General features: G+C 42.2%; 64 pseudogenes; all 64 read left to right on the top strand.

The window, feature by feature from the left end:
- Positions 1-39: 39 nt before the first annotated feature.
- Positions 40-158, top strand: LOC137897582 (5S ribosomal RNA; annotated as a pseudogene).
- Positions 159-667: 509 nt separating this feature from the next.
- On the top strand, positions 668-786 carry LOC137896693 (5S ribosomal RNA; annotated as a pseudogene).
- Positions 787-981: 195 nt separating this feature from the next.
- Positions 982-1,100, top strand: LOC137897378 (5S ribosomal RNA; annotated as a pseudogene).
- A 196-nt stretch (positions 1,101-1,296) lies between these two features.
- On the top strand, positions 1,297-1,415 carry LOC137897415 (5S ribosomal RNA; annotated as a pseudogene).
- Positions 1,416-1,611: 196 nt separating this feature from the next.
- On the top strand, positions 1,612-1,730 carry LOC137897115 (5S ribosomal RNA; annotated as a pseudogene).
- Positions 1,731-1,926: 196 nt separating this feature from the next.
- Positions 1,927-2,045, top strand: LOC137897604 (5S ribosomal RNA; annotated as a pseudogene).
- A 196-nt stretch (positions 2,046-2,241) lies between these two features.
- LOC137896711 (5S ribosomal RNA) lies at positions 2,242-2,360 on the top strand (annotated as a pseudogene).
- Positions 2,361-2,556: 196 nt separating this feature from the next.
- LOC137897077 (5S ribosomal RNA) lies at positions 2,557-2,675 on the top strand (annotated as a pseudogene).
- A 196-nt stretch (positions 2,676-2,871) lies between these two features.
- On the top strand, positions 2,872-2,990 carry LOC137897332 (5S ribosomal RNA; annotated as a pseudogene).
- Positions 2,991-3,186: 196 nt separating this feature from the next.
- Positions 3,187-3,305, top strand: LOC137896777 (5S ribosomal RNA; annotated as a pseudogene).
- A 196-nt stretch (positions 3,306-3,501) lies between these two features.
- LOC137897293 (5S ribosomal RNA) lies at positions 3,502-3,620 on the top strand (annotated as a pseudogene).
- Positions 3,621-3,817: 197 nt separating this feature from the next.
- Positions 3,818-3,936, top strand: LOC137897439 (5S ribosomal RNA; annotated as a pseudogene).
- A 196-nt stretch (positions 3,937-4,132) lies between these two features.
- LOC137896497 (5S ribosomal RNA) lies at positions 4,133-4,251 on the top strand (annotated as a pseudogene).
- A 196-nt stretch (positions 4,252-4,447) lies between these two features.
- Positions 4,448-4,566, top strand: LOC137897616 (5S ribosomal RNA; annotated as a pseudogene).
- A 196-nt stretch (positions 4,567-4,762) lies between these two features.
- LOC137896597 (5S ribosomal RNA) lies at positions 4,763-4,881 on the top strand (annotated as a pseudogene).
- A 196-nt stretch (positions 4,882-5,077) lies between these two features.
- On the top strand, positions 5,078-5,196 carry LOC137896713 (5S ribosomal RNA; annotated as a pseudogene).
- Positions 5,197-5,392: 196 nt separating this feature from the next.
- On the top strand, positions 5,393-5,511 carry LOC137896599 (5S ribosomal RNA; annotated as a pseudogene).
- Positions 5,512-5,707: 196 nt separating this feature from the next.
- Positions 5,708-5,826, top strand: LOC137897617 (5S ribosomal RNA; annotated as a pseudogene).
- A 196-nt stretch (positions 5,827-6,022) lies between these two features.
- Positions 6,023-6,141, top strand: LOC137896714 (5S ribosomal RNA; annotated as a pseudogene).
- Positions 6,142-6,337: 196 nt separating this feature from the next.
- Positions 6,338-6,456, top strand: LOC137897116 (5S ribosomal RNA; annotated as a pseudogene).
- A 196-nt stretch (positions 6,457-6,652) lies between these two features.
- Positions 6,653-6,771, top strand: LOC137897629 (5S ribosomal RNA; annotated as a pseudogene).
- Positions 6,772-6,967: 196 nt separating this feature from the next.
- Positions 6,968-7,086, top strand: LOC137896715 (5S ribosomal RNA; annotated as a pseudogene).
- A 196-nt stretch (positions 7,087-7,282) lies between these two features.
- LOC137897078 (5S ribosomal RNA) lies at positions 7,283-7,401 on the top strand (annotated as a pseudogene).
- A 196-nt stretch (positions 7,402-7,597) lies between these two features.
- Positions 7,598-7,716, top strand: LOC137897334 (5S ribosomal RNA; annotated as a pseudogene).
- A 196-nt stretch (positions 7,717-7,912) lies between these two features.
- Positions 7,913-8,031, top strand: LOC137896778 (5S ribosomal RNA; annotated as a pseudogene).
- A 196-nt stretch (positions 8,032-8,227) lies between these two features.
- Positions 8,228-8,346, top strand: LOC137896601 (5S ribosomal RNA; annotated as a pseudogene).
- Positions 8,347-8,542: 196 nt separating this feature from the next.
- Positions 8,543-8,661, top strand: LOC137896334 (5S ribosomal RNA; annotated as a pseudogene).
- Positions 8,662-8,857: 196 nt separating this feature from the next.
- On the top strand, positions 8,858-8,976 carry LOC137896602 (5S ribosomal RNA; annotated as a pseudogene).
- A 196-nt stretch (positions 8,977-9,172) lies between these two features.
- Positions 9,173-9,291, top strand: LOC137896716 (5S ribosomal RNA; annotated as a pseudogene).
- A 196-nt stretch (positions 9,292-9,487) lies between these two features.
- On the top strand, positions 9,488-9,606 carry LOC137896603 (5S ribosomal RNA; annotated as a pseudogene).
- Positions 9,607-9,802: 196 nt separating this feature from the next.
- Positions 9,803-9,921, top strand: LOC137897641 (5S ribosomal RNA; annotated as a pseudogene).
- A 196-nt stretch (positions 9,922-10,117) lies between these two features.
- On the top strand, positions 10,118-10,236 carry LOC137896895 (5S ribosomal RNA; annotated as a pseudogene).
- A 196-nt stretch (positions 10,237-10,432) lies between these two features.
- Positions 10,433-10,551, top strand: LOC137897117 (5S ribosomal RNA; annotated as a pseudogene).
- Positions 10,552-10,747: 196 nt separating this feature from the next.
- On the top strand, positions 10,748-10,866 carry LOC137897653 (5S ribosomal RNA; annotated as a pseudogene).
- A 196-nt stretch (positions 10,867-11,062) lies between these two features.
- LOC137896718 (5S ribosomal RNA) lies at positions 11,063-11,181 on the top strand (annotated as a pseudogene).
- Positions 11,182-11,377: 196 nt separating this feature from the next.
- LOC137897079 (5S ribosomal RNA) lies at positions 11,378-11,496 on the top strand (annotated as a pseudogene).
- Positions 11,497-11,692: 196 nt separating this feature from the next.
- On the top strand, positions 11,693-11,811 carry LOC137897568 (5S ribosomal RNA; annotated as a pseudogene).
- Positions 11,812-12,007: 196 nt separating this feature from the next.
- On the top strand, positions 12,008-12,126 carry LOC137897583 (5S ribosomal RNA; annotated as a pseudogene).
- Positions 12,127-12,636: 510 nt separating this feature from the next.
- LOC137896719 (5S ribosomal RNA) lies at positions 12,637-12,755 on the top strand (annotated as a pseudogene).
- A 196-nt stretch (positions 12,756-12,951) lies between these two features.
- On the top strand, positions 12,952-13,070 carry LOC137897080 (5S ribosomal RNA; annotated as a pseudogene).
- Positions 13,071-13,266: 196 nt separating this feature from the next.
- On the top strand, positions 13,267-13,385 carry LOC137897336 (5S ribosomal RNA; annotated as a pseudogene).
- Positions 13,386-13,581: 196 nt separating this feature from the next.
- On the top strand, positions 13,582-13,700 carry LOC137896779 (5S ribosomal RNA; annotated as a pseudogene).
- A 196-nt stretch (positions 13,701-13,896) lies between these two features.
- Positions 13,897-14,015, top strand: LOC137896604 (5S ribosomal RNA; annotated as a pseudogene).
- A 196-nt stretch (positions 14,016-14,211) lies between these two features.
- On the top strand, positions 14,212-14,330 carry LOC137896335 (5S ribosomal RNA; annotated as a pseudogene).
- A 196-nt stretch (positions 14,331-14,526) lies between these two features.
- LOC137896605 (5S ribosomal RNA) lies at positions 14,527-14,645 on the top strand (annotated as a pseudogene).
- A 196-nt stretch (positions 14,646-14,841) lies between these two features.
- Positions 14,842-14,960, top strand: LOC137896720 (5S ribosomal RNA; annotated as a pseudogene).
- A 196-nt stretch (positions 14,961-15,156) lies between these two features.
- Positions 15,157-15,275, top strand: LOC137896606 (5S ribosomal RNA; annotated as a pseudogene).
- Positions 15,276-15,471: 196 nt separating this feature from the next.
- Positions 15,472-15,590, top strand: LOC137897664 (5S ribosomal RNA; annotated as a pseudogene).
- A 196-nt stretch (positions 15,591-15,786) lies between these two features.
- On the top strand, positions 15,787-15,905 carry LOC137896721 (5S ribosomal RNA; annotated as a pseudogene).
- Positions 15,906-16,101: 196 nt separating this feature from the next.
- LOC137897119 (5S ribosomal RNA) lies at positions 16,102-16,220 on the top strand (annotated as a pseudogene).
- Positions 16,221-16,416: 196 nt separating this feature from the next.
- Positions 16,417-16,535, top strand: LOC137897676 (5S ribosomal RNA; annotated as a pseudogene).
- A 196-nt stretch (positions 16,536-16,731) lies between these two features.
- On the top strand, positions 16,732-16,850 carry LOC137896722 (5S ribosomal RNA; annotated as a pseudogene).
- A 196-nt stretch (positions 16,851-17,046) lies between these two features.
- Positions 17,047-17,165, top strand: LOC137897081 (5S ribosomal RNA; annotated as a pseudogene).
- Positions 17,166-17,361: 196 nt separating this feature from the next.
- Positions 17,362-17,480, top strand: LOC137897337 (5S ribosomal RNA; annotated as a pseudogene).
- Positions 17,481-17,676: 196 nt separating this feature from the next.
- On the top strand, positions 17,677-17,795 carry LOC137896780 (5S ribosomal RNA; annotated as a pseudogene).
- A 196-nt stretch (positions 17,796-17,991) lies between these two features.
- Positions 17,992-18,110, top strand: LOC137897294 (5S ribosomal RNA; annotated as a pseudogene).
- A 197-nt stretch (positions 18,111-18,307) lies between these two features.
- On the top strand, positions 18,308-18,426 carry LOC137897440 (5S ribosomal RNA; annotated as a pseudogene).
- Positions 18,427-18,622: 196 nt separating this feature from the next.
- LOC137897838 (5S ribosomal RNA) lies at positions 18,623-18,741 on the top strand (annotated as a pseudogene).
- Positions 18,742-18,937: 196 nt separating this feature from the next.
- On the top strand, positions 18,938-19,056 carry LOC137897619 (5S ribosomal RNA; annotated as a pseudogene).
- A 196-nt stretch (positions 19,057-19,252) lies between these two features.
- On the top strand, positions 19,253-19,371 carry LOC137896607 (5S ribosomal RNA; annotated as a pseudogene).
- A 196-nt stretch (positions 19,372-19,567) lies between these two features.
- On the top strand, positions 19,568-19,686 carry LOC137896723 (5S ribosomal RNA; annotated as a pseudogene).
- Positions 19,687-19,882: 196 nt separating this feature from the next.
- Positions 19,883-20,001, top strand: LOC137896608 (5S ribosomal RNA; annotated as a pseudogene).
- A 196-nt stretch (positions 20,002-20,197) lies between these two features.
- On the top strand, positions 20,198-20,316 carry LOC137897688 (5S ribosomal RNA; annotated as a pseudogene).
- A 196-nt stretch (positions 20,317-20,512) lies between these two features.
- Positions 20,513-20,631, top strand: LOC137896724 (5S ribosomal RNA; annotated as a pseudogene).
- Positions 20,632-20,720: the final 89 nt, after the last annotated feature.

A 20,720-nucleotide genomic window follows, 5' to 3' on the forward strand; every position in this document is an offset into this window, starting at 1 on the left:
ACAAATCTATATATACTATGTTTTCTATGCCGTGCTCTAGCTCACGGCCATACCTGCCTGGGAGTGCCCAATCTCATCGGATCTTGGAAGCCAAGCAGGCGTGGGCCTGGTTAGTACATGTGCAGGAGACTCACTTGGAATACCAGGTGCTGTGAGCTTTTAAATTGGTCAGAATTTTGAATTGACAGAATTTTTTTTTACCTGGGATGAATGCGATCATGGAATTCAGGACTTGACAACTGATTGTAGAAAAATGTGCTTTAGTTGTCTGGTTAAAGAAAGTTGCATTTGTAGCTGAAGTTGTTGAAAATTGGACAAATCTATAAATACCATGTTTTCTATGTAGGCATTCAGCTCACAGCCACACCTACCTGGGAGTGCCCTGTCTCATCAGATCTTGGAAGCCAAGCAGGCATGGGCCTGGTTAGTACATGTGCAGGAGACTCACTTGGAATACCAGTTGCTGTGAGCTTTTAAATTGGTCAGAATTTTGAATTGACAGAAAAAAAATCTACCTGGGATGAGTGCGATCATGGAATTCAGGACTTGACGACTGATTGTAGAAAAATGTGTTTTAGTTGTCTGGTTAAAGAAAGTTGCATTTGTTGCTGAAGTTGTTGAAAATTGGACAAATCTATAAATACCATGTTTTCTATATAGTCATTCAGCTCACGGCCATACCTGCCTGGGAGTGCCCAATCTCGTCAGATCTTGGAAGCCAAGCAGGCATGGGCCTGGTTAGTACATGTGCAGGAGACTCACTTGGAATACCAGGTGCTGTGAGCTTTTAAATTGGTCAGAATTTTGAATTTAAAGAAAAAAATCTTCCTGGGATGAATGCGATCATGGAATTCAGGACTTGACGACTGATTGTAGAAAAATGTGTTTTAGTTGTCTGGTTAAAGAAAGTTGCCTTTGTTGCTGAAGTTGTTTAAAATTGTGACAAATCTATATATACTATGTTTTCTATACTGTATTCCAGCTCATGGCCACACCTGCCTGGGAGTGCCCAATCTCATCAGATCTTGGAAGCCAAGCAGGCATGGGCCTGGTTAGGACATGTGCAGGAGACTCACTTGGAATGCCAGGTGCTTTGAGCTTTTAAATTGGTCAGAATTTTGAATTGACAGAAAAAAAATCTACCTGGGATGAATGCGATCATGGAATTCAGGACTTGACGACTGATTGTAGAAAAATGTGTTTTAGTTGTCTGGTTAAAGAAAGTTGCCTTTGTTGCTGAAGTTGTTTAAAATTTTGACAAATCTATATATACTATTTTTTCTATACTGTGCTCCGGCTCACGGCCATACCTGCCTGGGAGTGCCCAATCTCGTCAAATCTTGGAAGCCAAGCAGGTGTGGGCCTGGTCAATACATGTGCAGGAGACTCGCTTGGAATACCAGGTGCTGTGAGCTTTTAAATTGGTCAGAATTTTGGATTTAAAGAAAAAAAATCTACCTGGGATGAGTGCGATCATGGAATTCAGGACTTGATGACTGATTGTAGAAAAATGTGTTTTAGTTGTCTGGTTAAAGAAAGTTGCCTTTGTTGCTGAAGTTGTTTAAAATTGTGACAAATCTATATATACTATGTTTTCTATACTGTACTCCAGCTCACGGCCATACCTGCCTGGGAGTGCCCAATCTCATCAGATCTTGGGAGCCAAGCAGGCAAGGGCTTGGTCAGTACATGTGCAGGAGACTCACTTGGAATGCCAGGTGCTGTGGGCTTTTAAATTGGTCAGAATTTTGGATTTAAAGAAAAAAAATCTACCTGGGATGAATGCGATCATGGAATTCAGGACTTGACGACTGATTGTAGAAAAATGTGCTTTAGTTGTCTGGTTAAAGAAATTTGCCTTTGTTGCTGAAGTTGTTTAAAATTGTGACAAATCTATATATACCATGTTTTCTGTACTGTACTCCAGCTCACGGCCATACCTGCCCGGGAGTGCCCAATCTCATCAGATCTTGGAAGCCAAGCGGGCACGGGCCTGGTTAGTACATGTGCAGGAGACTCGCTTGGAATACCAGGTGCTGTGAGCTTTTAAATTGGTCAGAATTTTGAATTGACAGAAAAAAAATCTACCTGGGATGAATGCGATCATGGAATTCAGGACTTGACGACTGATTGTAGAAGAATGTGTTTTCGTTGTCTGGTTAAAGAAAGTTGCCTTTGTTGCTGAAGTTGTTTAAAATTGTGACAAATCTATATATACTATGTTTTCTATACTGTACTCCAGCTCACGGCCATACCTGCCTGGGAGTGCCCAGTCTCGTCAGATCTTGGAAGCCAAGCAGGCATGGGCCTGGTTAGTACATGTGCAGGGGGCTCACTCGGAATACCAGGTGCTGTGAGCTTTTAAATTGGTCAGAATTTTGAATTGACAGAAAAAAAATCTTCCTGGGATGAATGCGATCATGGAATTCAGGACTTGACGACTGATTGTAGAAAAATGTGTTTTAGTTGTCTGGTTTAAGAAAGTTGCCTTTGTTGCTGAAGTTGTTTAAAATTGTGACAAATCTATATATACTATGTTTTCTATACTGTACTCCAGCTCACGGCCATACCTGCCTGGGAGTGCCCAATCTCGTCAGATCTTGGAAGCCAGGCAGGCACGGGCCTGGTTGGTACATGTGCAGGAGACTCACTTGGAATACCAGGTGCTGTGAGCTCTTAAATTGGTCAGAATTTTGAATTGACAGAAAAAAAATCTACCTGGGATGAATGCGATCATGGAATTCAGGACTTGACGACTGATTGTATAAAAATGTGTTGTAGTTGTCTGGTTAAAGAAAGTTGCCTTTGTTGCTGAAGTTGTTTAAAATTGTGACAAATCTATATATACTATGTTTTCTATACCGTGCTCCAGCTCGCGGCCATACCTGCCTGGGAGTGCCCAGTCTCGCCAGACCTTGGAAGCCAAGCAGGCGCGGGCCTGGTCAGTACATGTGCAGGAGACTCACTTGGAATACCAGGTGCTGTGAGCTTTTAAATTGGTCAGAATTTTGGATTTAAAGAAAAAAAATCTACCTGGGATGAATGCGATCATGGAATTCAGGACTTGACGACTGATTGTAGAAAAATGTGCCTTAGTTGTCTGGTTAAAGAAAGTTGCTGAAGTTGCTGAAGTTGTTTAAAATTGTGACAAATCTATATATACTATGTTTTCTATACTGTACTCCAGCTCATGGCCATACCTGCCTGGGGGTGCCCAATCTCATCAGATCTTGGAAGCCAAGCAGGCAAGGGCCAGGTCAGTACATGTGCAGGGGACTCACTTGGAATACCAGGTGCTGTGGGCTTTTAAATTGGTCAGAATTTTGGATTTAAAGAAAAAAAATCTACCTGGGATGAATGCGATCATGGAATTCAGGACTTGACGACTGATTGTAGAAAAATGTGTTTTAGTTGTCTGGTTAAAGAAAGTTGCCTTTGTTGCTGAAGTTGTTTAAAATTGTGACAAATCTATATATACTATGTTTTCTATACTGTGCTCCAGCTCACGGCCATACCCGCCTGGGAGTGCCCAATCTCGTCAGATCTTGGAAGCCAAGCAGGCACGGGCCTGGTTAGCGCATGTGCAGGAGACTCACTTGGAATACCAGGTGCTGTGAGCTTTTAAATTGGTCAGAATTTTGAATTGACAGAAAAAGAAATCTACCTGGGATGAATGTGATCATGGAATTCAGGACTTGACGACTGATTGTAGAAAAATGTGTTTTAGTTGTCTGGTTAAAGAAAGTTGCCTTTGTTGCTGAAGTTGTTTAAAATTGTGACAAATCTATATATACTATGTTTTCTATGCTGTATTCCAGTTCACGGCCGTACCTGCCTGGGAGTGCCCAATCTCGTCAGATCTTGGAAGCCAAGCAGGCACGGGCCTGGTTAGCACATGTGCAGGAGACTCACTTGGAATACCAGGTGCTGCGAGCTTTTAAATTGGTCAGAATTTTGGATTTAAAGAAAAAAAATCTACCTGGGATGAATGCGATCATGGAATTCAGGACTTGACAACTGATTGTAGAAAAATGTGCTTTAGTTGTCTGGTTCAAGAAAGTTGCCTTTGTTGCTGAAGTTGTTTAAAATTGTGACAAATCTATATATACTATGTTTTCTATACTGTACTCCAGCTCATGGCCATACCTGCCTGGTAGTGCCCAATCTCATCAGATCTTGGAAGCCAAGCGGGCAAGGGCCTGGTCAGTACATGTGCAGGAGACTCACTTGGAATACCAGGTGCTGTGGGCTTTTAAATTGGTCAGAATTTTGGATTTAAAGAAAAAAAATCTACCTGGGATGAACGCGATCATGGAATTCAGGACTTGACGACTGATTGTAGAAAAATGTGCTTTAGTTGTCTGGTTAAAGAAAGTTGCCTTTGTTGCTGAAGTTGTTTAAAATTGTGACAAATCTATATATACTATGTTTTCTATGCTGCACTCCAGCTCACGGCCATACCTGCCTGGGAGTGCCCAATCTCATCAGATCTTGGAAGCCAAGCAGGCACGGGCCTGGTCAGTACATGTGCAGGAGACTCACTTGGAATACCAGGTGCTGTGAGCTTTTAAATTGGTCAGAATTTTGGATTTAAAGAAAAAAAATCTACCCGGGATGAATGCGATCATGGAATTCAGGAATTGACGACTGATTGTAGAAAAATGTGCTTTAGTTGTCTGGTTAAAGAAAGTTGCCTTTGTTGCTGAAGTTGTTTAAAATTGTGACAAATCTATATATACTATGTTTTCTATACTGTACTCCAGCTCACGGCCATACCTGCCTGGGAGTGCCCAATCTCATCAGATCTTGGGAGCCAAGCAGGCAAGGGCCTGGTCAGTACATGTGCAGGAGACTCACTTGGAATACCAGGTGCTGTGGGCTTTTAAATTGGTCAGAATTTTGGATTTAAAGAAAAAAAATCTACCTGGGATGAATGCGATCATGGAATTCAGGACTTGACGACTGATTGTAGAAAAATGTGCTTTAGTTGTCTGGTTAAAGAAAGTTGCCTTTGTTGCTGAAGTTGTTTAAAATTGTGACAAATCTATATATACTATGTTTTCTATACTGTACTCCAGCTCACGGCCATACCTGCCTGGGAGTGCCCAGTCTCGTCAGATCTTGGAAGCCAAGCAGGCATGGGCCTGGTTAGTACATGTGCAGGGGGCTCACTCGGAATACCAGGTGCTGTGAGCTTTTAAATTGGTCAGAATTTTGAATTGACAGAAAAAAAATCTTCCTGGGATGAATGCGATCATGGAATTCAGGACTTGACGACTGATTGTAGAAAAATGTGTTTTAGTTGTCTGGTTTAAGAAAGTTGCCTTTGTTGCTGAAGTTGTTTAAAATTGTGACAAATCTATATATACTATGTTTTCTATACTGTACTCCAGCTCACGGCCATACCTGCCTGGGAGTGCCCAATCTCATCAGATCTTGGGAGCCAAGCAGGCAAGGGCCTGGTCAGTACATGTGCAGGAGACTCACTTGGAATACCAGGTGCTGTGGGCTTTTAAATTGGTCAGAATTTTGGATTTAAAGAAAAAAAATCTACCTGGGATGAATGCGATCATGGAATTCAGGACTTGACGACTGATTGTAGAAAAATGTGCTTTAGTTGTCTGGTTAAAGAAAGTTGCCTTTGTTGCTGAAGTTGTTTAAAATTGTGACAAATCTATATATACCATGTTTTCTGTACTGTACTCCAGCTCACGGCCATACCTGCCCGGGAGTGCCCAATCTCATCAGATCTTGGAAGCCAAGCGGGCACGGGCCTGGTTAGTACATGTGCAGGAGACTCGCTTGGAATACCAGGTGCTGTGAGCTTTTAAATTGGTCAGAATTTTGAATTGACAGAAAAAAAATCTACCTGGGATGAATGCGATCATGGAATTCAGGACTTGACGACTGATTGTAGAAGAATGTGTTTTCGTTGTCTGGTTAAAGAAAGTTGCCTTTGTTGCTGAAGTTGTTTAAAATTGTGACAAATCTATATATACTATGTTTTCTATACTGTACTCCAGCTCACGGCCATACCTGCCTGGGAGTGCCCAGTCTCGTCAGATCTTGGAAGCCAAGCAGGCATGGGCCTGGTTAGTACATGTGCAGGGGGCTCACTCGGAATACCAGGTGCTGTGAGCTTTTAAATTGGTCAGAATTTTGAATTGACAGAAAAAAAATCTTCCTGGGATGAATGCGATCATGGAATTCAGGACTTGACGACTGATTGTAGAAAAATGTGTTTTAGTTGTCTGGTTTAAGAAAGTTGCCTTTGTTGCTGAAGTTGTTTAAAATTGTGACAAATCTATATATACTATGTTTTCTATACTGTACTCCAGCTCACGGCCATACCTGCCTGGGAGTGCCCAATCTCATCAGATCTTGGGAGCCAAGCAGGCAAGGGCTTGGTCAGTACATGTGCAGGAGACTCACTTGGAATGCCAGGTGCTGTGGGCTTTTAAATTGGTCAGAATTTTGGATTTAAAGAAAAAAAATCTACCTGGGATGAATGCGATCATGGAATTCAGGACTTGACGACTGATTGTAGAAAAATGTGCTTTAGTTGTCTGGTTAAAGAAATTTGCCTTTGTTGCTGAAGTTGTTTAAAATTGTGACAAATCTATATATACCATGTTTTCTGTACTGTACTCCAGCTCACGGCCATACCTGCCCGGGAGTGCCCAATCTCATCAGATCTTGGAAGCCAAGCGGGCACGGGCCTGGTTAGTACATGTGCAGGAGACTCGCTTGGAATACCAGGTGCTGTGAGCTTTTAAATTGGTCAGAATTTTGAATTGACAGAAAAAAAATCTACCTGGGATGAATGCGATCATGGAATTCAGGACTTGACGACTGATTGTAGAAGAATGTGTTTTCGTTGTCTGGTTAAAGAAAGTTGCCTTTGTTGCTGAAGTTGTTTAAAATTGTGACAAATCTATATATACTATGTTTTCTATACTGTACTCCAGCTCACGGCCATACCTGCCTGGGAGTGCCCAGTCTCGTCAGATCTTGGAAGCCAAGCAGGCATGGGCCTGGTTAGTACATGTGCAGGGGGCTCACTCGGAATACCAGGTGCTGTGAGCTTTTAAATTGGTCAGAATTTTGAATTGACAGAAAAAAAATCTTCCTGGGATGAATGCGATCATGGAATTCAGGACTTGACGACTGATTGTAGAAAAATGTGTTTTAGTTGTCTGGTTTAAGAAAGTTGCCTTTGTTGCTGAAGTTGTTTAAAATTGTGACAAATCTATATATACTATGTTTTCTATACTGTACTCCAGCTCACGGCCATACCTGCCTGGGAGTGCCCAATCTCGTCAGATCTTGGAAGCCAGGCAGGCACGGGCCTGGTTGGTACATGTGCAGGAGACTCACTTGGAATACCAGGTGCTGTGAGCTCTTAAATTGGTCAGAATTTTGAATTGACAGAAAAAAAATCTACCTGGGATGAATGCGATCATGGAATTCAGGACTTGACGACTGATTGTATAAAAATGTGTTGTAGTTGTCTGGTTAAAGAAAGTTGCCTTTGTTGCTGAAGTTGTTTAAAATTGTGACAAATCTATATATACTATGTTTTCTATACCGTGCTCCAGCTCGCGGCCATACCTGCCTGGGAGTGCCCAGTCTCGCCAGACCTTGGAAGCCAAGCAGGCGCGGGCCTGGTCAGTACATGTGCAGGAGACTCACTTGGAATACCAGGTGCTGTGAGCTTTTAAATTGGTCAGAATTTTGGATTTAAAGAAAAAAAATCTACCTGGGATGAATGCGATCATGGAATTCAGGACTTGACGACTGATTGTAGAAAAATGTGCCTTAGTTGTCTGGTTAAAGAAAGTTGCTGAAGTTGCTGAAGTTGTTTAAAATTGTGACAAATCTATATATACTATGTTTTCTATACTGTACTCCAGCTCATGGCCATACCTGCCTGGGGGTGCCCAATCTCATCAGATCTTGGAAGCCAAGCAGGCAAGGGCCAGGTCAGTACATGTGCAGGGGACTCACTTGGAATACCAGGTGCTGTGGGCTTTTAAATTGGTCGGAATTTTGAATTTAAAGAAAAAAAATCTACCCGGGATGAATGCGATCATGGAATTCAGGAATTGACGACTGATTGTAGAAAAATGTGCTTTAGTTGTCTGGTTAAAGAAAGTTGCCTTTGTTGCTGAAGTTGTTTAAAATTGTGACAAATCTATATATACTATGTTTTCTATACTGCGCTCCAGCTCACGGCCATACCTGCCTGGGAGTGCCCAATCTCATCAGATCTTGGGAGCCAAGCAGGCAAGGGCCTGGTCAGTACATGTGCAGGAGACTCACTTGGAATACCAGGTGCTGTGGGCTTTTAAATTGGTCAGAATTTTGGATTTAAAGAAAAAAAATCTTCCTGGGATGAATGCGATCATGGAATTCAGGACTTGACGACTGATTGTAGAAAAATGTGCTTTAGTTGTCTGGTTAAAGAAAGTTGCCTTTGTTGCTGAAGTTGTTTAAAATTGTGACAAATCTATATATACCATGTTTTCTGTACTGTACTCCAGCTCACGGCCGTACCTGCCCGGGAGTGCCCAATCTCGTCAGATCTTGGAAGCCAAGCGGGCACGGGCCTGGTTAGTACATGTGCAGGAGACTCGCTTGGAATACCAGGTGCTGTGAGCTTTTAAATTGGTCAGAATTTTGAATTGACAGAAAAAAAATCTTCCTGGGATGAATGCGATCATGGAATTCAGGACTTGACGACTGATTGTAGAAAAATGTGTTTTAGTTGTCTGGTTTAAGAAAGTTGCCTTTGTTGCTGAAGTTGTTTAAAATTGTGACAAATCTATATATACTATGTTTTCTATACTGTACTCCAGCTCACGGCCATACCTGCCTGGGAGTGCCCAATCTCATCAGATCTTGGGAGCCAAGCAGGCAAGGGCCTGGTCAGTACATGTGCAGGAGACTCACTTGGAATACCAGGTGCTGTGGGCTTTTAAATTGGTCAGAATTTTGGATTGACAGAAAAAAAATCTACCTGGGATGAATGCGATCATGGAATTCAGGACTTGACGACTGATTGTAGAAGAATGTGTTTTCGTTGTCTGGTTAAAGAAAGTTGCCTTTGTTGCTGAAGTTGTTTAAAATTGTGACAAATCTATATATACTATGTTTTCTATACTGTACTCCAGCTCACGGCCATACCTGCCTGGGAGTGCCCAGTCTCGTCAGATCTTGGAAGCCAAGCAGGCATGGGCCTGGTTAGTACATGTGCAGGGGGCTCACTCGGAATACCAGGTGCTGTGAGCTTTTAAATTGGTCAGAATTTTGAATTGACAGAAAAAAAATCTTCCTGGGATGAATGCGATCATGGAATTCAGGACTTGACGACTGATTGTAGAAAAATGTGTTTTAGTTGTCTGGTTTAAGAAAGTTGCCTTTGTTGCTGAAGTTGTTTAAAATTGTGACAAATCTATATATACTATGTTTTCTATACTGTACTCCAGCTCACGGCCATACCTGCCTGGGAGTGCCCAATCTCATCAGATCTTGGGAGCCAAGCAGGCAAGGGCCTGGTCAGTACATGTGCAGGAGACTCACTTGGAATACCAGGTGCTGTGGGCTTTTAAATTGGTCAGAATTTTGGATTTAAAGAAAAAAAATCTACCTGGGATGAATGCGATCATGGAATTCAGGACTTGACGACTGATTGTAGAAAAATGTGCTTTAGTTGTCTGGTTAAAGAAAGTTGCCTTTGTTGCTGAAGTTGTTTAAAATTGTGACAAATCTATATATACCATGTTTTCTGTACTGTACTCCAGCTCACGGCCATACCTGCCCGGGAGTGCCCAATCTCATCAGATCTTGGAAGCCAAGCGGGCACGGGCCTGGTTAGTACATGTGCAGGAGACTCGCTTGGAATACCAGGTGCTGTGAGCTTTTAAATTGGTCAGAATTTTGAATTGACAGAAAAAAAATCTACCTGGGATGAATGCGATCATGGAATTCAGGACTTGACGACTGATTGTAGAAGAATGTGTTTTCGTTGTCTGGTTAAAGAAAGTTGCCTTTGTTGCTGAAGTTGTTTAAAATTGTGACAAATCTATATATACTATGTTTTCTATACTGTACTCCAGCTCACGGCCATACCTGCCTGGGAGTGCCCAGTCTCGTCAGATCTTGGAAGCCAAGCAGGCATGGGCCTGGTTAGTACATGTGCGGGGGGCTCACTCGGAATACCAGGTGCTGTGAGCTTTTAAATTGGTCAGAATTTTGAATTGACAGAAAAAAAATCTTCCTGGGATGAATGCGATCATGGAATTCAGGACTTGACGACTGATTGTAGAAAAATGTGTTTTAGTTGTCTGGTTTAAGAAAGTTGCCTTTGTTGCTGAAGTTGTTTAAAATTGTGACAAATCTATATATACTATGTTTTCTATACTGTACTCCGGCTCACGGCCATACCTGCCTGGGAGTGCCCAATCTCATCAGATCTTGGGAGCCAAGCAGGCAAGGGCTTGGTCAGTACATGTGCAGGAGACTCACTTGGAATGCCAGGTGCTGTGGGCTTTTAAATTGGTCAGAATTTTGGATTTAAAGAAAAAAAATCTACCTGGGATGAATGCGATCATGGAATTCAGGACTTGACGACTGATTGTAGAAAAATGTGCTTTAGTTGTCTGGTTAAAGAAATTTGCCTTTGTTGCTGAAGTTGTTTAAAATTGTGACAAATCTATATATACCATGTTTTCTGTACTGTACTCCAGCTCACGGCCATACCTGCCCGGGAGTGCCCAATCTCATCAGATCTTGGAAGCCAAGCGGGCACGGGCCTGGTTAGTACATGTGCAGGAGACTCGCTTGGAATACCAGGTGCTGTGAGCTTTTAAATTGGTCAGAATTTTGAATTGACAGAAAAAAAATCTACCTGGGATGAATGCGATCATGGAATTCAGGACTTGACGACTGATTGTAGAAGAATGTGTTTTCGTTGTCTGGTTAAAGAAAGTTGCCTTTGTTGCTGAAGTTGTTTAAAATTGTGACAAATCTATATATACTATGTTTTCTATACTGTACTCCAGCTCACGGCCATACCTGCCTGGGAGTGCCCAGTCTCGTCAGATCTTGGAAGCCAAGCAGGCATGGGCCTGGTTAGTACATGTGCAGGGGGCTCACTCGGAATACCAGGTGCTGTGAGCTTTTAAATTGGTCAGAATTTTGAATTGACAGAAAAAAAATCTTCCTGGGATGAATGCGATCATGGAATTCAGGACTTGACGACTGATTGTAGAAAAATGTGTTTTAGTTGTCTGGTTTAAGAAAGTTGCCTTTGTTGCTGAAGTTGTTTAAAATTGTGACAAATCTATATATACTATGTTTTCTATACTGTACTCCAGCTCACGGCCATACCTGCCTGGGAGTGCCCAATCTCGTCAGATCTTGGAAGCCAGGCAGGCACGGGCCTGGTTGGTACATGTGCAGGAGACTCACTTGGAATACCAGGTGCTGTGAGCTCTTAAATTGGTCAGAATTTTGAATTGACAGAAAAAAAATCTACCTGGGATGAATGCGATCATGGAATTCAGGACTTGACGACTGATTGTAGAAAAATGTGCTTTAGTTGTCTGGTTAAAGAAAGTTGCCTTTGTTGCTGAAGTTGTTTAAAATTGTGACAAATCTATATATACCATGTTTTCTGTACTGTACTCCAGCTCACGGCCATACCTGCCCGGGAGTGCCCAATCTCATCAGATCTTGGAAGCCAAGCGGGCACGGGCCTGGTTAGTACATGTGCAGGAGACTCACTTGGAATACCAGGTGCTGTGAGCTTTTAAATTGGTCAGAATTTTGAATTGACAGAAAAAAAATCTACCTGGGATGAATGCGATCATGGAATTCAGGACTTGACGACTGATTGTAGAAGAATGTGTTTTCGTTGTCTGGTTAAAGAAAGTTGCCTTTGTTGCTGAAGTTGTTTAAAATTGTGACAAATCTATATATACTATGTTTTCTATGCCGTGCTCTAGCTCACGGCCATACCTGCCTGGGAGTGCCCAATCTCATCGGATCTTGGAAGCCAAGCAGGCGTGGGCCTGGTTAGTACATGTGCAGGAGACTCACTTGGAATACCAGGTGCTGTGAGCTTTTAAATTGGTCAGAATTTTGAATTGACAGAATTTTTTTTTACCTGGGATGAATGCGATCATGGAATTCAGGACTTGACAACTGATTGTAGAAAAATGTGCTTTAGTTGTCTGGTTAAAGAAAGTTGCATTTGTAGCTGAAGTTGTTGAAAATTGGACAAATCTATAAATACCATGTTTTCTATGTAGGCATTCAGCTCACAGCCACACCTACCTGGGAGTGCCCTGTCTCATCAGATCTTGGAAGCCAAGCAGGCATGGGCCTGGTTAGTACATGTGCAGGAGACTCACTTGGAATACCAGTTGCTGTGAGCTTTTAAATTGGTCAGAATTTTGAATTGACAGAAAAAAAATCTACCTGGGATGAATGCGATCATGGAATTCAGGACTTGACGACTGATTGTAGAAGAATGTGTTTTCGTTGTCTGGTTAAAGAAAGTTGCCTTTGTTGCTGAAGTTGTTTAAAATTGTGACAAATCTATATATACTATGTTTTCTATACTGTACTCCAGCTCACGGCCATACCTGCCTGGGAGTGCCCAGTCTCGTCAGATCTTGGAAGCCAAGCAGGCATGGGCCTGGTTAGTACATGTGCAGGGGGCTCACTCGGAATACCAGGTGCTGTGAGCTTTTAAATTGGTCAGAATTTTGAATTGACAGAAAAAAAATCTTCCTGGGATGAATGCGATCATGGAATTCAGGACTTGACGACTGATTGTAGAAAAATGTGTTTTAGTTGTCTGGTTTAAGAAAGTTGCCTTTGTTGCTGAAGTTGTTTAAAATTGTGACAAATCTATATATACTATGTTTTCTATACTGTACTCCAGCTCACGGCCATACCTGCCTGGGAGTGCCCAATCTCGTCAGATCTTGGAAGCCAGGCAGGCACGGGCCTGGTTGGTACATGTGCAGGAGACTCACTTGGAATACCAGGTGCTGTGAGCTCTTAAATTGGTCAGAATTTTGAATTGACAGAAAAAAAATCTACCTGGGATGAATGCGATCATGGAATTCAGGACTTGACGACTGATTGTATAAAAATGTGTTGTAGTTGTCTGGTTAAAGAAAGTTGCCTTTGTTGCTGAAGTTGTTTAAAATTGTGACAAATCTATATATACTATGTTTTCTATACCGTGCTCCAGCTCGCGGCCATACCTGCCTGGGAGTGCCCAGTCTCGCCAGACCTTGGAAGCCAAGCAGGCGCGGGCCTGGTCAGTACATGTGCAGGAGACTCACTTGGAATACCAGGTGCTGTGAGCTTTTAAATTGGTCAGAATTTTGGATTTAAAGAAAAAAAATCTACCTGGGATGAATGCGATCATGGAATTCAGGACTTGACGACTGATTGTAGAAAAATGTGCCTTAGTTGTCTGGTTAAAGAAAGTTGCTGAAGTTGCTGAAGTTGTTTAAAATTGTGACAAATCTATATATACTATGTTTTCTATACTGTACTCCAGCTCATGGCCATACCTGCCTGGGGGTGCCCAATCTCATCAGATCTTGGAAGCCAAGCAGGCAAGGGCCAGGTCAGTACATGTGCAGGGGACTCACTTGGAATACCAGGTGCTGTGGGCTTTTAAATTGGTCGGAATTTTGAATTTAAAGAAAAAAAATCTACCCGGGATGAATGCGATCATGGAATTCAGGAATTGACGACTGATTGTAGAAAAATGTGCTTTAGTTGTCTGGTTAAAGAAAGTTGCCTTTGTTGCTGAAGTTGTTTAAAATTGTGACAAATCTATATATACTATGTTTTCTATACTGCGCTCCAGCTCACGGCCATACCTGCCTGGGAGTGCCCAATCTCATCAGATCTTGGGAGCCAAGCAGGCAAGGGCCTGGTCAGTACATGTGCAGGAGACTCACTTGGAATACCAGGTGCTGTGGGCTTTTAAATTGGTCAGAATTTTGGATTTAAAGAAAAAAAATCTTCCTGGGATGAATGCGATCATGGAATTCAGGACTTGACGACTGATTGTAGAAAAATGTGCTTTAGTTGTCTGGTTAAAGAAAGTTGCCTTTGTTGCTGAAGTTGTTTAAAATTGTGACAAATCTATATATACCATGTTTTCTGTACTGTACTCCAGCTCACGGCCGTACCTGCCCGGGAGTGCCCAATCTCGTCAGATCTTGGAAGCCAAGCGGGCACGGGCCTGGTTAGTACATGTGCAGGAGACTCGCTTGGAATACCAGGTGCTGTGAGCTTTTAAATTGGTCAGAATTTTGAATTGACAGAAAAAAAATCTTCCTGGGATGAATGCGATCATGGAATTCAGGACTTGACGACTGATTGTAGAAAAATGTGTTTTAGTTGTCTGGTTTAAGAAAGTTGCCTTTGTTGCTGAAGTTGTTTAAAATTGTGACAAATCTATATATACTATGTTTTCTATACTGTACTCCAGCTCACGGCCATACCTGCCTGGGAGTGCCCAATCTCATCAGATCTTGGGAGCCAAGCAGGCAAGGGCCTGGTCAGTACATGTGCAGGAGACTCACTTGGAATACCAGGTGCTGTGGGCTTTTAAATTGGTCAGAATTTTGGATTGACAGAAAAAAAATCTACCTGGGATGAATGCGATCATGGAATTCAGGACTTGACGACTGATTGTAGAAGAATGTGTTTTCGTTGTCTGGTTAAAGAAAGTTGCCTTTGTTGCTGAAGTTGTTTAAAATTGTGACAAATCTATATATACTATGTTTTCTATACTGTACTCCAGCTCACGGCCATACCTGCCTGGGAGTGCCCAGTCTCGTCAGATCTTGGAAGCCAAGCAGGCATGGGCCTGGTTAGTACATGTGCAGGGGGCTCACTCGGAATACCAGGTGCTGTGAGCTTTTAAATTGGTCAGAATTTTGAATTGACAGAAAAAAAATCTTCCTGGGATGAATGCGATCATGGAATTCAGGACTTGACGACTGATTGTAGAAAAATGTGTTTTAGTTGTCTGGTTTAAGAAAGTTGCCTTTGTTGCTGAAGTTGTTTAAAATTGTGACAAATCTATATATACTATGTTTTCTATACTGTACTCCAGCTCACGGCCATACCTGCCTGGGAGTGCCCAATCTCATCAGATCTTGGGAGCCAAGCAGGCAAGGGCCTGGTCAGTACATGTGCAGGAGACTCACTTGGAATACCAGGTGCTGTGGGCTTTTAAATTGGTCAGAATTTTGGATTTAAAGAAAAAAAATCTACCTGGGATGAATGCGATCATGGAATTCAGGACTTGACGACTGATTGTAGAAAAATGTGCTTTAGTTGTCTGGTTAAAGAAAGTTGCCTTTGTTGCTGAAGTTGTTTAAAATTGTGACAAATCTATATATACCATGTTTTCTGTACTGTACTCCAGCTCACGGCCATACCTGCCCGGGAGTGCCCAATCTCATCAGATCTTGGAAGCCAAGCGGGCACGGGCCTGGTTAGTACATGTGCAGGAGACTCGCTTGGAATACCAGGTGCTGTGAGCTTTTAAATTGGTCAGAATTTTGAATTGACAGAAAAAAAATCTACCTGGGATGAATGCGATCATGGAATTCAGGACTTGACGACTGATTGTAGAAGAATGTGTTTTCGTTGTCTGGTTAAAGAAAGTTGCCTTTGTTGCTGAAGTTGTTTAAAATTGTGACAAATCTATATATACTATGTTTTCTATACTGTACTCCAGCTCACGGCCATACCTGCCTGGGAGTGCCCAGTCTCGTCAGATCTTGGAAGCCAAGCAGGCATGGGCCTGGTTAGTACATGTGCAGGGGGCTCACTCGGAATACCAGGTGCTGTGAGCTTTTAAATTGGTCAGAATTTTGAATTGACAGAAAAAAAATCTTCCTGGGATGAATGCGATCATGGAATTCAGGACTTGACGACTGATTGTAGAAAAATGTGTTTTAGTTGTCTGGTTTAAGAAAGTTGCCTTTGTTGCTGAAGTTGTTTAAAATTGTGACAAATCTATATATACTATGTTTTCTATACTGTACTCCAGCTCACGGCCATACCTGCCTGGGAGTGCCCAATCTCATCAGATCTTGGGAGCCAAGCAGGCAAGGGCTTGGTCAGTACATGTGCAGGAGACTCACTTGGAATGCCAGGTGCTGTGGGCTTTTAAATTGGTCAGAATTTTGGATTTAAAGAAAAAAAATCTACCTGGGATGAATGCGATCATGGAATTCAGGACTTGACGACTGATTGTAGAAAAATGTGCTTTAGTTGTCTGGTTAAAGAAATTTGCCTTTGTTGCTGAAGTTGTTTAAAATTGTGACAAATCTATATATACCATGTTTTCTGTACTGTACTCCAGCTCACGGCCATACCTGCCCGGGAGTGCCCAATCTCATCAGATCTTGGAAGCCAAGCGGGCACGGGCCTGGTTAGTACATGTGCAGGAGACTCGCTTGGAATACCAGGTGCTGTGAGCTTTTAAATTGGTCAGAATTTTGAATTGACAGAAAAAAAATCTACCTGGGATGAATGCGATCATGGAATTCAGGACTTGACGACTGATTGTAGAAGAATGTGTTTTCGTTGTCTGGTTAAAGAAAGTTGCCTTTGTTGCTGAAGTTGTTTAAAATTGTGACAAATCTATATATACTATGTTTTCTATACTGTACTCCAGCTCACGGCCATACCTGCCTGGGAGTGCCCAGTCTCGTCAGATCTTGGAAGCCAAGCAGGCATGGGCCTGGTTAGTACATGTGCAGGGGGCTCACTCGGAATACCAGGTGCTGTGAGCTTTTAAATTGGTCAGAATTTTGAATTGACAGAAAAAAAATCTTCCTGGGATGAATGCGATCATGGAATTCAGGACTTGACGACTGATTGTAGAAAAATGTGTTTTAGTTGTCTGGTTTAAGAAAGTTGCCTTTGTTGCTGAAGTTGTTTAAAATTGTGACAAATCTATATATACTATGTTTTCTATACTGTACTCCAGCTCACGGCCATACCTGCCTGGGAGTGCCCAATCTCGTCAGATCTTGGAAGCCAGGCAGGCACGGGCCTGGTTGGTACATGTGCAGGAGACTCACTTGGAATACCAGGTGCTGTGAGCTCTTAAATTGGTCAGAATTTTGAATTGACAGAAAAAAAATCTACCTGGGATGAATGCGATCATGGAATTCAGGACTTGACGACTGATTGTATAAAAATGTGTTGTAGTTGTCTGGTTAAAGAAAGTTGCCTTTGTTGCTGAAGTTGTTTAAAATTGTGACAAATCTATATATACTATGTTTTCTACACCGTGCTCCAGCTCGCGGCCATACCTGCCTGGGAGTGCCCAGTCTCGCCAGACCTTGGAAGCCAAGCAGGCGCGGGCCTGGTCAGTACATGTGCAGGAGACTCACTTGGAATACCAGGTGCTGTGAGCTTTTAAATTGGTCAGAATTTTGGATTTAAAGAAAAAAAATCTACCTGGGATGAATGCGATCATGGAATTCAGGACTTGACGACTGATTGTAGAAAAATGTGCCTTAGTTGTCTGGTTAAAGAAAGTTGCTGAAGTTGCTGAAGTTGTTTAAAATTGTGACAAATCTATATATACTATGTTTTCTATACTGTACTCCAGCTCATGGCCATACCTGCCTGGGGGTGCCCAATCTCATCAGATCTTGGAAGCCAAGCAGGCAAGGGCCAGGTCAGTACATGTGCAGGGGACTCACTTGGAATACCAGGTGCTGTGGGCTTTTAAATTGGTCAGAATTTTGGATTTAAAGAAAAAAAATCTACCTGGGATGAATGCGATCATGGAATTCAGGACTTGACGACTGATTGTAGAAAAATGTGTTTTAGTTGTCTGGTTAAAGAAAGTTGCCTTTGTTGCTGAAGTTGTTTAAAATTGTGACAAATCTATATATACTATGTTTTCTATACTGTGCTCCAGCTCACGGCCATACCCGCCTGGGAGTGCCCAATCTCGTCAGATCTTGGAAGCCAAGCAGGCACGGGCCTGGTTAGCGCATGTGCAGGAGACTCACTTGGAATACCAGGTGCTGTGAGCTTTTAAATTGGTCAGAATTTTGAATTGACAGAAAAAAAAATCTACCTGGGATGAATGTGATCATGGAATTCAGGACTTGACGACTGATTGTAGAAAAATGTGTTTTAGTTGTCTGGTTAAAGAAAGTTGCCTTTGTTGCTGAAGTTGTTTAAAATTGTGACAAATCTATATATACTATGTTTTCTATGCTGTATTCCGGTTCACGGCCGTACCTGCCTGGGAGTGCCCAATCTCGTCAGATCTTGGAAGCCAAGCAGGCACGGGCCTGGTTAGCACATGTGCAGGAGACTCACTTGGAATACCAGGTGCTGCGAGCTTTTAAATTGGTCAGAATTTTGGATTTAAAGAAAAAAAATCTACCTGGGATGAATGCGATCATGGAATTCAGGACTTGACAACTGATTGTAGAAAAATGTGCTTTAGTTGTCTGGTTCAAGAAAGTTGCCTTTGTTGCTGAAGTTGTTTAAAATTGTGACAAATCTATATATACTATGTTTTCTATACCGTACTCCAGCTCACGGCCATACCTGCCTGGTAGTGCCCAATCTCATCAGATCTTGGAAGCCAAGCGGGCAAGGGCCTGGTCAGTACATGTGCAGGAGACTCACTTGGAATACCAGGTGCTGTGGGCTTTTAAATTGGTCAGAATTTTGGATTTAAAGAAAAAAAATCTACCTGGGATGAACGCGATCATGGAATTCAGGACTTGACGACTGATTGTAGAAAAATGTGCTTTAGTTGTCTGGTTAAAGAAAGTTGCCTTTGTTGCTGAAGTTGTTTAAAATTGTGACAAATCTATATATACTATGTTTTCTATGCTGCACTCCAGCTCACGGCCATACCTGCCTGGGAGTGCCCAATCTCATCAGATCTTGGAAGCCAAGCAGGCACGGGCCTGGTCAGTACATGTGCAGGAGACTCACTTGGAATACCAGGTGCTGTGAGCTTTTAAATTGGTCAGAATTTTGGATTTAAAGAAAAAAAATCTACCCGGGATGAATGCGATCATGGAATTCAGGAATTGACGACTGATTGTAGAAAAATGTGCTTTAGTTGTCTGGTTAAAGAAAGTTGCCTTTGTTGCTGAAGTTGTTTAAAATTGTGACAAATCTATATATACTATGTTTTCTATACTGTACTCCAGCTCACGGCCATACCTGCCTGGGAGTGCCCAATCTCATCAGATCTTGGGAGCCAAGCAGGCAAGGGCCTGGTCAGTACATGTGCAGGAGACTCACTTGGAATACCAGGTGCTGTGGGCTTTTAAATTGGTCAGAATTTTGGATTTAAAGAAAAAAAATCTACCTGGGATGAATGCGATCATGGAATTCAGGACTTGACGACTGATTGTAGAAAAATGTGCTTTAGTTGTCTGGTTAAAGAAAGTTGCCTTTGTTGCTGAAGTTGTTTAAAATTGTGACAAATCTATATATACTATGTTTTCTATACTGTACTCCAGCTCACGGCCATACCTGCCTGGGAGTGCCCAGTCTCGTCAGATCTTGGAAGCCAAGCAGGCATGGGCCTGGTTAGTACATGTGCAGGGGGCTCACTCGGAATACCAGGTGCTGTGAGCTTTTAAATTGGTCAGAATTTTGAATTGACAGAAAAAAAATCTTCCTGGGATGAATGCGATCATGGAATTCAGGACTTGACGACTGATTGTAGAAAAATGTGTTTTAGTTGTCTGGTTTAAGAAAGTTGCCTTTGTTGCTGAAGTTGTTTAAAATTGTGACAAATCTATATATACTATGTTTTCTATACTGTACTCCAGCTCACGGCCATACCTGCCTGGGAGTGCCCAATCTCATCAGATCTTGGGAGCCAAGCAGGCAAGGGCCTGGTCAGTACATGTGCAGGAGACTCACTTGGAATACCAGGTGCTGTGGGCTTTTAAATTGGTCAGAATTTTGGATTTAAAGAAAAAAAATCTACCTGGGATGAATGCGATCATGGAATTCAGGACTTGACGACTGATTGTAGAAAAATGTGCTTTAGTTGTCTGGTTAAAGAAAGTTGCCTTTGTTGCTGAAGTTGTTTAAAATTGTGACAAATCTATATATACCATGTTTTCTGTACTGTACTCCAGCTCACGGCCATACCTGCCCGGGAGTGCCCAATCTCATCAGATCTTGGAAGCCAAGCGGGCACGGGCCTGGTTAGTACATGTGCAGGAGACTCGCTTGGAATACCAGGTGCTGTGAGCTTTTAAATTGGTCAGAATTTTGAATTGACAGAAAAAAAATCTACCTGGGATGAATGCGATCATGGAATTCAGGACTTGACGACTGATTGTAGAAGAATGTGTTTTCGTTGTCTGGTTAAAGAAAGTTGCCTTTGTTGCTGAAGTTGTTTAAAATTGTGACAAATCTATATATACTATGTTTTCTATACTGTACTCCAGCTCACGGCCATACCTGCCTGGGAGTGCCCAGTCTCGTCAGATCTTGGAAGCCAAGCAGGCATGGGCCTGGTTAGTACATGTGCAGGGGGCTCACTCGGAATACCAGGTGCTGTGAGCTTTTAAATTGGTCAGAATTTTGAATTGACAGAAAAAAAATCTTCCTGGGATGAATGCGATCATGGAATTCAGGACTTGACGACTGATTGT

Source organism: Brachionichthys hirsutus, chromosome 7, assembly GCF_040956055.1.
Source record: "Brachionichthys hirsutus isolate HB-005 chromosome 7, CSIRO-AGI_Bhir_v1, whole genome shotgun sequence".
NCBI lineage: Eukaryota > Metazoa > Chordata > Actinopteri > Lophiiformes > Brachionichthyidae > Brachionichthys > Brachionichthys hirsutus.